Raw genomic sequence first — 12,736 nt, 5'->3', positions numbered from 1 at the left:
TCTGATTTTAGATGTTTATTATTTAAAAAACATAAATGATGTATCCTCTATATACTGGTATTTTCTTTTTAATAACTTTTCTAACTAAATAACTAACTCTTTTAATATGGGTAACCAGATCCTACTTCATTCTGCCGAGGAATTTACGACACAATTGGTCTCATTTAGCATAATTAGAGCCGCTTTTTTGATTTTTCTCTTTTTACCATCCGTTTGTTTTAGGACTATATTTGAATCATTCCATTGAACCCTATGTTTATTATCCCATGCGTGTTTACATATTTGAGATATGTCAAATTCTCTATTTTTGATATAAAATGTTTGATGTTCACTTATTTTAACATTTAATGGCCTTAAGTTTCACCTAAATAAAACTGATTGCATTCACAAGGTATTTTATAAATGTAATTCTTTGTCCTTTCTTGTTCATTGTTAGGTTTGGTTTTAGACAAAATAGATCTCAATGTGTTTGTTGTTTTGAATGTTGTTCTAATGTTAATTTATTTCCTGTTCAAGTTTTAATTTTAATCCTTTTCCTATCCTAGCAGTGGGCTCTAGTTTATCTTCATTATTAGCCGATATATTTATGGAAGATTTTGAAATTAATATTGTTTCCAAACAAAATTTAAAACCCACAGTATAGTGGAAATATGTAGACGATGTATTTTCAATATGGCCTCATGGATCACAGTTGTTGGACACATTCCTAAATGATATAAACAATAAAGAAGAGACAATAACATTTACCATGAAAAAGGAATATAATAACACACTACATTTCCTAGATGTTTTAATCTCCAAGAACGATACTGGGTATGAGACTCAGGTGTATAGAAAACCAACACATACCAACAGATATTTAAATTTCAAATCAAATCACAATATTTATGTTAAAAAGTTAATCATTAAATCCTTATACGATAGAGCCAAAGTCAGCTGTTCTAACGAAAATTCGTTCTTGGAGTAAAAAAATTTAACATCTGTTTTATTAAAAAATAATTATACTTTATCGTTCATAAATAAGGAATTTTCAACAATCGATCGAATAAAACAGAACAACTTAGAATAAGATCCTACAGCATACACAAGTATGCTGTATGCTGTAGTACACAGTACCATACATAAAAGGATTATCAGAAAAACGTAAAAGGATAGGAAATAAATTCAACATTTCAACAACATTCAAAACAACGAACACATTGAGATCTATTTTGTCTAAAACCAAACCTAACAATGAAAAAGAACGGACAAATAATTTGCATTTATAAAATACCTTGTGAATGCGATCAGTTTTATTTAGGTGAAACATCAAGGCCATTAAATGTTAGAATAAGTGAACATCAATCTTATATCAAAAACAGAGAATTTGATAGATCTCAAATATGTAAACACGCATGGGATAATGAACAGAGGGTTCAATGGAATGATTCAAATATAGTCTTAAAAGAAATGGATGGTAAAAAGAGAAAAATAAAAAAAGCGGCTCTAGTTGTACTAAATGAGACCAATTATGTCGCAAATTCCTCGGCAGAATGTAGTAGGATCTGGTTACCCATATTAAAAGAGGAAGTTATTAAAAGGAAAATACCAGTATTAGTAAGTCGGCAACATAGAGAGGATACATCATTTATGTTTTTTAAATAACAAACATATAAAATCAGAATTTGGTGTTTATTGAAAATAAACTAAATGCACCACCAAATACTTACCATGTCGGGATAGTATTATGAGGTTTTTTTTCCTGGTTTTTCCTTCATAATTTACTACGGAATAACTAACAGGAGATTTTTACTGTCATCACGGGATGTGTTTGTCTTTTTAAAGACAAATTACATGCTATGATTTTTTCTGACAGATATTCTAAAGTTAAAGTTGATTTCATGTAATCGAATGAACTATCTTACAAGTAAAGTCGTCCCAGGAACGCAACTCAACAATATTGGCAATATCATTTTAAAGTCGTCTAATTGAAAATGTATAATGTATGTCTGAATTGTCAATATATATGAGTCAGATAAAATTAAATTATTAGAAGAATTTTTTTCAGCAAGTAGCAGAAAAACAAAATTTGTTTAATTTACTAATGTTTGTATTTTGAGAACGATTTCCGAAGTGGAAATTAAAACGTCAATAAACCTACTTTAACCTTTAATTGTGGCTTATTTGCATTTAAATATTAATTAATATTATTATTATTTATTTAGCATATATTATATTATCTAATATTAGTGTTCCTGTACCCTTGGTCATAGTTGACGAAGTATCTTTTGTAAATAAGAAAACATTTATTTTAAATAATAATATTATTTATATAACATAATAAATATAAATATTATATAAATATCATCAAAGTTATCAAAGGTTACCATTTGTGTAGATTAAAACAAAATAGCACAACAAGAGTAATATAAATTCAAATTCATACATATTTTCGGTATAATTAAGTTTTACAATTACCGCAATATAATGAAATTTTGTATTACTTCAATTCTATTGTGCATCGGTAAGTTTAAATTTATATTTATTTTTTTTTTATTTTTAGTTTATTTTCTACATCGAAGAATTAATATAACCACAGATATAATAATCTATTTTATCTATACGTTATTTACGAAAGGTAAACCATCATCATCGTCATTATTTTTGTCTGTGTCGGCTGCACTAGTTATAAGTTTATATCTATTCTATTATTTCTATATTTTTCTATGTTGGGACATATAAATTAATAGCTATCCTATTTACTGACAGGTACTGCCCAAACGTCTTTAAACAGATATTTTTTAGTCTTGTTCGCCTACCCCGTCCAAGATCTTGTAACTTTTCGAATTTTCTAAATATCATTTTGTCGTGAAATTTTTCAGTTTCCCTATCATATTCCATGTTACTCACGTTTTTTGATCTTCCATTTTTCTCGCCGTCTAATCTATCGTCACGGCAATTAACATCGGAGACCATAGGCTTTTCTGTTTGACTGTTTCTATTTTTTTGTTTTCTGTAAACCTTCCATTATGTTCTATTTTTGTGGAATGTTTTAATTAGGCTGATACCTTTTTTGTTATATAGATATCTAGATATTTATTATTTTTTAAATACTTTTCGGGTCTACTCTATCGAACACATTGTCAAAGTCCACAAAGCTGATATATGTTTTCTTTTCGTATTCGGTAGTCTTTTCCAAGAAACTTTTCAGGATACATCTTATATGGTCCAAAATTTCCCGTGAATCTGGCTTGGATATCTTTTAATTTCTTAACAAATTTTTGGTTAAAATTTTTTTCAATAATAATTTTGTAAAAAATTTTAAGACTCTAGTAGTAACAATGTTATTGACTATAATAATGCTGTAATATTATGGATAATAATGTTATAATATGGTACTGTAATAGTCTTGTTGGCCTTTAATTATTGCATTTCCGAATATCTCTCGTTTTTGTCAATTTAATCATTATCCCTTAATTCCATTGTGTGGAATTTGTTTTTTGGTTCATATTTCTTTAAATAACTTAAATAATTCTAATAATGTTTTTGTCCTACTATGCTTTAATTATTTTTCGTCGGGAGATTTTCTCTACTATTTCAGTTTTTGTTGTAAATTATTTTTAATATTTCCTTTTAATACTACATCACTACCATACATTAAGTACCTGGTAAAATCACCATGAAATTTCTTTCTTTACTCCAACTCTGTTAAAAATAAATCATGACTTAAGAGTTAACCCAGATACACATACTTTTACACAAGATTTATCATTATCTTCTACACCTATCTTAACACTAGTTATAACTCCTTCACAACCTTCACATAGTTACTAAGGACGACTCTTCTTTTATTAAGCGCTTACTTCAGAATCTCTTGAAGAAATCTATGATATATCAAAAAGATGAAAAACTACCATATAAGCTTTTGTTTCTTTATTCCTACATTTCTACAAAAGTAAAAAATACATTATTAAATGTAATATCTAAATGAAAAATTTTTATAAATTAAAACGAAAAAACAAAAAACTTTAATTATCTTAAACCGAAATGGGCGACCCAACTGTTATAATTCTTATTGCCTTTATATCCATGCATAAAGTGGCCTACCTCTAAAGAATTCTATAACCAAAAATAGCGATAACACATACATTTAATTCCACAAAATAGGCTCCTGGAAAATAACTGGCACACTTTGTGGTAAGTAAATGTAAGTGATGGATTTCGACCGTTACTTGATGAAAATTCATTTTATCCAACAATAAAATACTGAAAACTTTTGTTTCTAACAGTTCCACAAAATTTATTTTAAATTATTCTCAGTACAGCTGTTTCAGCCCTAATAGTGCTGAAATAATTTCTTCTGGAGTAAACTCGTCAGATTATTCAGATGTAGGCGGGCATGTAGAGTTAAAGGCAGACTAGGAGCCTACTCTGTTGGGAGCTATTGGTACTTTATCTTTAGTTAGAAGTCTGCTACTACCAAGGTTTCTAAGTAAAAAAAAACAATGCCTTTCTGCTTGATTTACCAAAGTCTAATTTTTTCACAGTTTAAATCCATTATTGCCGTCTAGCTGCAGTAGTTCGTGCAATTTCTCTGTCTTGGCTTTTGTTGTATTCTTGATACAATTTCTCACATTTTTCATCCCGTACTGGGACATACTCTTTACGATATCCTCTAGGTATAGTTTTCTTTACTGTAAAGATAACCGCGCCAACAAATATTATGTAGTTTGCACGTGTTGAAAGTTCCACCTAGGTCAAGGAAAGGATGATAATATTGGTATTTTGATGCCAATTTCTATTACAGCTGATCTATGTTGGCTATGTGGAAAATCTAGAAGTCATGTACGTGAAGCTGCCAGTGGTTTATTGTTTTTATTTGTGGAAACAAAACATAGGTCTGAACATAGGACTGCCGGTGGTTCCTAAATATTGCTGACAGTAATTTCACCAATTTGTATAGTAACCGTATGAATGTTATTTATGTCTGACGTAGAACATATTTGTGCATTTTCTATTTTCTTTCGAACATAGGTTACTACTTCATAAGCTGGATGGTAAGTTGCACTTAATAAATCATATCCATGTTATTCTTTCTCTAGCAAGAATTTGTTCTTCGTTTTCTTTATGTGTTTCCTGAATTGTGACCACGTCGATATTATTTTCAATGAGTACCTTTTAAAGGTACTCACATTTACTGCTACTCATTACCTTCTATATTTAAATGACAGATTCGGATGCTTGGTCCGAGTCCTTTCCTGGCTGGTAATGATTCCATTGTATAGCTCAAACAAAAAAAGGTAAATAAAATTCACAAGTCAATCTAATCCCCTCACAGTTAACTGAACATATAGTCTCTATTATTTCATTCTTTCTCTAATACATATTCACACATATTATTTTGTCTGGTTTTCCATTTACATACTTAATTATCTAACTTTGTCCATGTAGTTCACAACAACATAGTATCCAATTTATTCTTGCTGCTGTACATTACTCAGCCAACATTTTACATTTCCTCTTTCCTATATTAATACTCTCATTCATTCTTTCTCAACTGCATTTATATTCATTTTAACATACTTCACAATATGGCAATATTATATTAACACCATCAAAACTACAATATAATTATAGTTAGAATATCATATTCTGTTATCATATTATCTCATAAAAATTTTAATAGCTAATTTACTAATTCATTTTAATAATTAATAATAAAAAAATTTTCAAACTCTCAGAGATTTACACACCAGGTCTCTTACTGTTGTTAGGCAACCACCATTACCCAAATTTAAACAAAAAAATTTTTTAACTTCAATTTCATTGGATAGTACCACATCAATAATTTCTTTCATTTTCAATATCAATCAATTTTCATACCACTTATGATGTCATAGATTCAACCTCAAACTATAATTCCACTAATTTAATAACTCACTTGTTGTTTTTTCAATAATAGAGATTTGCAGATTTAAAGGAAAAAATTTCTATCATTTAAACAGAATAAATTTTAATTAAAGGTTCGTTAGTACGATATTAGGTATTATTACAACAAAATAAAATTTTATAATTTTTAAAAATGACATTAGTCGCGGAACACACCAATACTTTGTCATGTTTAGCTGTCTTCTTAAATTATATTCCTGTCACCTCAGCCAGTGTCTGTGTCATCTTAACACAGGTCTGTGTCATCTTAACTGACAAGAACCACGTGTTAAAAACCGAGCAGAGAAACATGTAGCTCCTCAAGTATTAAATTTATCCATTGTCATCGATCTAGAGTCAACATATTTTGGAAAGATTTAAATCCATATATGGATATCATAGCCAAAAATTCATTGTTAGCTTCAAGTGCATAAAGCACTGAAGATGATCTGATTAGATCGAAAACGTTATGCTGCTACTGTATAAATTTTGACGACACTTGTAAAAGTTTTAACTATATGTTTTATATACCTAAATACAATGGTGAAGTGTTTTAACTTCTGTATGTTTTTTTAAACGATGGTATACAGCCAACTACTGGGATTTTCTCATTAATTTTTATAAAATTACATGCTTAAAGATGCAGACATCAAAATACCGACATACTTTTTCTCAGAATCTAACGTCAAAACCCGTACTAAGGAAAATGTACGCAAAGCAATTATTGAAAATAGATGTACGTTAAATTCCTATTTTTCAAGTCCAAATTTGTCTGAATATCTACTTTTGCAGATAAGATTTGGCAGTTGCAGCGGATTATCAAAATATTAATACTAATGAATAGTGTTGTAGAATCCAAACTGATTTTCATTATATATTGTACAGCATACTTACATCAAGGCTATCAATAAACGTTCTTCTTAAAAAAATGCCTTTTGATACAGTGTCTTGTTTCTCTACATTCAGACCAACAATTTTCACAGTATCTAAAGTTTGCTGATTCATCTTAGAATATTCTTTAAATTTCTCAGGATAAAGATTCAGCTGTTCTTATAAAACAGTTATTTGAAATGGAATAAGGATTTTTCCCGTGACACTGACCCCCCAGGCAAACGTCAGTTATTTTAAGTAACATGGACCTCAACCTGAACAATAAACTGCATGTTTCTTACATTTTTGTACTTTTTGTATTAGTTATTAACAAATTAGGTTGAAAAAAAAACGTAAATTTTTTGCTTTTTCGTCTATTAGCTAAAAATGATGTATTTGAAACAATTTAAGAGTAGTTAACTCACAAGTCATATAGAAATCATTTAAAACAGCGTTTTTAAAAATGTTTTTATCCTTATTCGTTGCTTAGAAAGTAACAAAATAAGTCTGAAATTATGAATAAACAAAAATAACAGTTATTCAAAAATCTTTAAAATGTCTCAAAATCTGGTAGGGTAAGCGATATAGTTATTGGCCTCTTAAGCCATTATTTCTCTTAAAGAAGCTATAAAAAGTATAATATTATTGTTTAGCAACAAAAATATTAGATCAAATTCTAGACATGTTTATAGAGTTTCTACATCTCATATCGCTTCAATTTATCCTTTTAATGACTTAAATTAAAAAGGTAAATTTTTTATATGTTTCGCATTATTTAAACAAGTTTTGCATGTAAAAATATTAACGTTTGATTTGTGCAACGCATGTTTCTCGATACATTTAAGGTGATAAGACCTAGTACAAGAATTACATTTGATACCAAGTAATGTGAAATTTATATTAAGTACACATGAAAAACACAAACCACTATTTAAAGGCTCGTTGTCAAAAGACTGATAAGATAATGAATTTACATTTGGAGTCGCAATTTTGGATATGCTAGATTCCACAGAATCAAAAGACAAGTTTCTTTTTACTTTTTCAATTTTACTTAGTTCAGAGCACAGGCCTTTGTTAATTTTAATATCTTATAAAATGTGAACTTTACTACTTTCATTTAAATCATTTTTCATCTTTATTTATTTTCTTGTATTTTGTTTTGTTTCTGTTTTTTAAAATTTTGATTTTCTTTATCAAGTTTTACAGCTTCTCTCTTCTTTTTCTTATTTTCTATTTCTCGTCTTTTGTTTTTTGTTTCTCGATTTTTCTTTGTTTTTCTTTTTCTTTGTTGTCCTGGGTTTCTCTTCACATTGTTGAAGAAAGTATAAAAGATGATCTATCGGTCTGTTTCACACCTTTCCTTTCTGTCGTATTAAAATATTGTAAATAATTAGCAATTGTACCATCCGGTTCAGGTACTGTATTAGAGGTTTCTAGTTCATCAGTATTAAATATAATAGAAATATTCATGATATCTATGTTGTTATCAACAACCAGTTCCAGGGTAGTTGTCTACAACAGGATTTTCACGAGATGATTCATCTAGGAACTGTTTTACTGATACTTGGATATCTTCGGATCTTCTTGGAATTCCATTGCGGTGGCAATCGAGTATCCACTCCACTAATCGTTTTTCTTGTTTAAACAATAAGACAGGAAGAGGACCGTGTGATTTTTTTACAAATTTTTCCTTTGGCAATCCTTTTCTTACAGCTTCAATCGCTTTTTGTAAACTTTGTTCTGTATATATTTTAACATAATTCTCGTTTTCAGACGTTTTAGGCATTCTGCAACGACAATAAAACATTCAGTAAACGTCTGTATACACGAACTTAAAGCGTTGATTGCAAAAATATATTTGTTCAAAACTTTTATTTTGTAAATGTGAATAGGTAGCTAATAAAAAACAGAGCATATATAGTGATTGGCCCCTGTTTTATTATCGTTATTGGCCCCGGCCAACGACTGTTTACATAAATTTCTGAACAAAAATGTTGCAAAAAAAACTTTTTAAAATGTGCATTTAATGCTTAATTATTATCCGCACGTACTGTTAAACTGAAAAGTAAAAATGCAGTTGTTGACCGGGTGGCCTATTACTGCATTTTGTGTTCTTATTACGGATTAGTTATTGGCCCCATAAATAAATAATTTCGCGCCTAATTTTATATAATAATACGAGCTCCTCTAATAGTTTATTATAATGTTTCTTAAGATTAACAATTGTTTCAAGTGTACTTCTTACATATTACGTTAAAAGGATGATATTAAATGTTCCTCGCTTACTTGATTCACTACAAATTTCACTGTTACACAACAGCCTTCGACATAGAACACGTTGCTGTAAATGTTATCAATAAACTGAGAACTGTTCTTTCGGCGACGGTTGCAAGGAAAATTGCCGAAGTTGAAATAGGGGTTGCCAGATCTGCGGTATAGTGGGAATTCTTAATCGTACTACAATCGTAATACAATCGTAGACCACCTCTTTTCGAACACTTGTTTGTCTCTGTAATTTTCTCTTACATGTGCGTGCATCTCAGCTGTTGCTAACGGGCGTCTTATTCTAGATTATGGTTTTATTTGCGTTCGGCACTTCAGTTGAGTATATTGTCAAGCATAGAACAGTACTGGTCTACGATTGTAGACCATATGTCCACCGACGTTACAACATCTGGCTATATTGCAGATATTTGATTCTATTCTATTGTTTTTAAAATTCAAGGACACTTTTATTTACTACCATTTGGTACACTTGTAGTTACTGTGATATATTTTAGATAATAATATGTCTGATAATAAAAGAAGACGGGTGGAACGAAGGTACGACCTGGAAGTTTGGTATCGATGGTTTTAGGCGATATCAAGTGAGGAAGAAGAAGACTGTGATGATGAGAAAGGAGTGATCACGAAACAGCCTCTGAATTAGAAACATCGCAACAAGAGAAATTGGCCCAAGATAAAAGAACGTCAGACGACTCTGGTAAAGCAGGTTCTTCAAATTTTTACATAGGAAAATACAGGGTGACTAAATGGAAAAAGCATAGATCTAATGTACAAGTTCGTATCCGTTCTCAGAATCTCATCAAACTTATGCCTGTAATGATTACTGATTATAACAACACCAAAATCGGCGTGGATATGGTAGATAAATTGTGTCAGAATTATAGCGTAGCAAGAAGTATACGATGTTGGCCAATGGTTGTGTTTTACAATTTATTGAATAGTTCTAGCATAAATGCTCTCTGCGTGTATAAGGCTAATCATCCCAAACAAAAAATAAAACGCAGTAACTTTTTTGAAAAATGTGCTTGGGAATTAATCCGACTACAAATTAAAGTTAGATCAACAATTCCTCGGTTGTCAAGAGAAATGGGGAAGCGAGCTCAATCTCTGCTAAACATAGAAAATAATCCCCCTCACCCACATGTGCGACCACAGAATTATATCGGGCGTTGCCATGTTTGTCCTCTAAATTTAAACAAATCTTCTAGAAAGTCTTGTGTGAAGTGCAAAAATCACATGAAAGAAATCTGCAATGATTTTCTGTAGTCTCTAGGTCATACAATCTTTTAACAATACTTTTATTTATGTGTTTTGGGTGATTTTGTTCTAAGTCTTGTTAGGTAAAATAATTCTTTTTTTGTCAAATTTACACTAAATTTCTTATTAAAGCAAAATAATTTTAATGGTTAATAAACATTTTAAAATATATGGAGTAGTCCTTTTATTGTCTAGTAAAGAAACAAGTAACCCTTTTGTTATAAAAACTGGTCAGTATCATTAACAATAATTCAACAAATATACCTAATGCAGTATTATTGTTGAAACTATGAAACTTTTATGTTTAATAATATAAATAAAATGGTCTACAATCGTAGACCGCGTGAACAACCGTGACTCAGTTTACATTGTGCCTAACAGAGGGTTAAACGATTTTTTTTTATTTTTTAATTGTTTTGTATTTGAGGTTTATATTATATTTCATATTTGAGGTAATCTTTATGGTAAAATTCAAATGTTTATGATTAAACATCTCAATATTTGGAACGAATGTTGGTCACAACATACTTATACCAAACCTTCTAAATACTGCAGTATACAAAATCAAATACCGAATAAAGCGTAGTTCCAGCCATATAATTATTCGAGAAAATATATCACAACTATCACACGTCGCAGATTTGGCCACGCCTATTATCCCACACATCTACATAAAATTCATGTTTTCGAAAGTGATCTTTGTCAAAACTATGACAAAAAAGGTGACTTAGATCATATTTTTTCAAATGCCAAAAATATAAGGATGAAACAGATCAATTTTTTTTAACAATTACATGATCTTATTGTACAGGCCCCGTTGAATATCCTTAGTCTCGTATATAATGAAAATGAGAGAATTTATAATGCATTAGTAAAATTTCTGTCAAGTACCAAAATAGTCTTGTAGTGTCAACTATCAAAAAATTATATGTATATGCAAAATTTTGGTGAGCAAGTTGGACAGTCCATAGCAGAGCAGCTATCGGATTGAGTAGATAGCTGCTCAAGAGTTTGCTGTGGAACTCTAAGAACCTCATCAATTTGTTTGTATGTAAAAATAGATAAAAAGGAGATAATACAAAAAAAAAGTGTATTGAATTATATTATGTGTACTGTTTTTTGAACACACTGATGATGCTGAAAGCTCTTAAAGCATATTATTACTCTGCTCTTCGTTATTGATATTTTATGAACTTTACGGTCATAAAATTTTTATGTTGTAACTGACTGATTGACACCTAGTCTATGCCAATAAAAAAATAATAAATACTTCTTCAATACACTTTGCAAATAAATTATTTATATTAAATTTTCTGAAAAAACAAATTATACTATTCAATTATTTTTTCTAAAAATAGTATTGGTTTATGTATTACCTTGGAAATATAACATGTTAAATAAACTAGGTTTTATTTCTTGATAAACATGCCATTAAATGAATAAATAACTGAATTTATAGAATTATTTGCAAAAAGTGTTTCAATAAATTGTTTTTTTATTATTTGAAATTAAATTGAATTATTTTTTTTATATCATAAAATTATTATTAAATTTTATTCAATTGATATAGGAGAAGTCATCTACGTTACACTACGACCACCTACGCACCATGTTTATTCAAACGAGAAAAATATCAGGTCTGGTTTAAAAAAAATCAGTTTTTACTATAGCAAAAATGTTACCCTTTATACGGTTACTAAAAACTGTAATAAGAATTTTATTAACAGGCAATTAAATGCTATATTTATTTTCCCCACATTTTTGCTCCAAACGAACTAATTTTTTTAAACCTGATCCTTTTTTTTTCTAGTTTGAATCAGGTCCGGTTTGCTGGTTAAATCTTAAATTAAATGATTGTTTAAAAACATTAATTTTTTCATGAAAAGTTACATTTTTTTATATCGATGGTTCACTTGGATAAATATATCATTTATAGTCAAGTTTAATTTTTTTAATTACAAATTATGTCATTAAATATATACGTCTGTTTATTTAATTTATTATTAATTTGATCGCGTTCAGCATACGAGACTAATTACCGCCTTGCAGAGCATCCAACTAGATGAGAAAGACATCAAACTTATTGCCAAACTTTACTGGAACCAAACAGCCATTATTAATACCAACAACAGAGAATCAAAGCCAATCAGTATTGAACGAGGCGTAAGACAAGGCTGTATACTATCTCCCACCCTCTTTAACGTGTATTCTGAGAATCTATTTAGGGAAGCTTATAAAAGATCAAAAAGGAATTATCATAGGAGGAGAAATAATTAACAATATACGGTACGCCGACGATACTGTGATTCTAGCTGAAAACAAAAAAGTTCTTCGAAGAATGGGACATCAACGAACTCTATTAAATATTATTAAGAGGCGTAAACTAGAATATCTTGGACATATAATCAGAGGACCA

At 29.6% G+C, this 12,736-nt stretch overlaps 1 protein-coding gene across 1 annotated transcript in view; it reads left to right on the top strand.

Moving 5' to 3' along the window:
* Positions 1-2,377: 2,377 nt before the first annotated feature.
* LOC140438334 (uncharacterized) overlaps positions 2,378-12,736 on the top strand; it is a 68,068-nt gene continuing 57,709 nt past the window's right edge. Inside the window, exon 1 of the mRNA XM_072528014.1 lies at positions 2,378-2,503. The gene's annotated coding sequence lies outside the window, so the exon portion shown is untranslated. The remainder of the gene's footprint in view (positions 2,504-12,736) is intronic.

This window comes from Diabrotica undecimpunctata, chromosome 4 (assembly GCF_040954645.1).
Source record: "Diabrotica undecimpunctata isolate CICGRU chromosome 4, icDiaUnde3, whole genome shotgun sequence".
NCBI lineage: Eukaryota > Metazoa > Arthropoda > Insecta > Coleoptera > Chrysomelidae > Diabrotica > Diabrotica undecimpunctata.
This window is presented reverse-complemented; position numbering and strand designations above follow the sequence as displayed.